This window comes from Pogona vitticeps, chromosome 1, assembly GCF_051106095.1.
Source record: "Pogona vitticeps strain Pit_001003342236 chromosome 1, PviZW2.1, whole genome shotgun sequence".
In the NCBI taxonomy this organism is placed as follows: domain Eukaryota; kingdom Metazoa; phylum Chordata; class Lepidosauria; order Squamata; family Agamidae; genus Pogona; species Pogona vitticeps.
This window is the reverse complement of record NC_135783.1, coordinates 290012619-290014246: the sequence shown is the minus strand read 5'-3', so window position 1 is coordinate 290014246 and position 1628 is coordinate 290012619.

Here is a 1628-nt window from a genome sequence, read left to right as displayed (position 1 = left end):
TAGGATCGTTAGGTCTGCAGCATTCCCCCCGACCCCCGAAACCAAGGGATCCTTGTGGTGTCACAGAGGTGGGACAGAAAAGGATTGAAAGAAAAGCAAGTTCAACACACCTCCAAACACCTTTGTGCTGAGCTAGTGTTATCCTGGTGCCTGCTGGAAATGAGTGGAGAGTTGTGTCAGGGCTGTTAAGCCACCTCACGCAAAAATCAAGCTTTTAAAAAGAAGTGCTGCCAAGCACTGTTTTGCTCCCTCACCTGAAGACCAGAAGCCTAGCAACCCTAGGACATCAGTGTCTTAAGACTGGCAACTATAGTGTATGCTAGAAATTTGAGTCCCTTTCTGCCTAAGAGACAGGAGACCCACAATCTGAGAGCAGCCCATTCATTCAGCCACGCCCTGGACTCAGAGGGCAGCCTCCTTCCTCAGATATTTGGCAGGAAAGTCTTTATGAGCTTGAGGGAAAATAAGACATTTGGGGATCTACAAACATGGATAGAGCACTATTTTGCTTGGTCTGGTTTTCCACGTGAGAGGAACAAGTCAGGGCTCAGCTTCACACATATTTAACAACTTTCCTGTCCATTTCCTGTGCCATACTGTATGTGAACATCATTTATGCCTATGCTTACAGTTAAATTGTAAAGGAAAACACTTTTCCATACTTAACTTTGTTTGATGACACTGTGCTTGTGCCAGTGTGGATAAATGTCTACCACAGTATGTACATCTACCTTGCCTGAAAATTTATCTTTGTCTATCAGCTGCACGATTTAAAGAGATATGAAACATATTTTCATGATAAATAAAATCAGGAGTTAAATAAGGTGAGAATATGTTCTGTTTCTGAAAGAAACTGAGCTTTATCTAAAGGTATTATGTATTCTCACAGAAAATCTGAATGGTTCAGCTTGCTTTTGCACTTCTACCATCCGACAAGCTGTTCTAAATGTGTTTGTTCATCTCAGTTTGGGAAAGGCAATTTATTGTTCAAAAATAAGCACAATGGTTCTTGCAATCAAGACTTAGAACAGAGAAAAACTTTCCCACTATCACCACCATGAGGCAGGACCTTGCAAGCATCAGTCTCCATTACCTTTGGAGATGTTCATATATAATGCACACAACATGTTACCAACATTATATACTTCTGAGAAGTGTGTCAACAATTAATGCAGATTCACTTGACTCAATCATATGAATTAAGTCATACACTAAAAAAGAAATCACTCCATCCCCACAAACCTTAATGCAGAGCGGGGAAATTCCATTAACTCGTAATAGCTGCTTTAATATGTCAAACCAAAGGACAACATCATTTGGCACTCTAACTTAGACCGTGAGTTGCCCTTCTCCAAATCTTTATTCACTTCAGCTCAGTGAAGGGTCCTGCTGGCAGGAAAGAAAGAAAGGGCAGAAATGAGGAAAAGAAGAAATTGCCAGAAATTTGCCTCTCTTTTTTTGCTTAACAGGATACTGTGACAACCCCAGACCTACTGGGATATGCCACAGTTTCACTAAGCTGCCACCAACCATTCCCTGTAAGGAGTCACACAGACCAGGAATGGATTTTTAACAAACAAAGGAATAAGGTTTATTTAAATAACACACAGGGAAAATAAAATGATCAA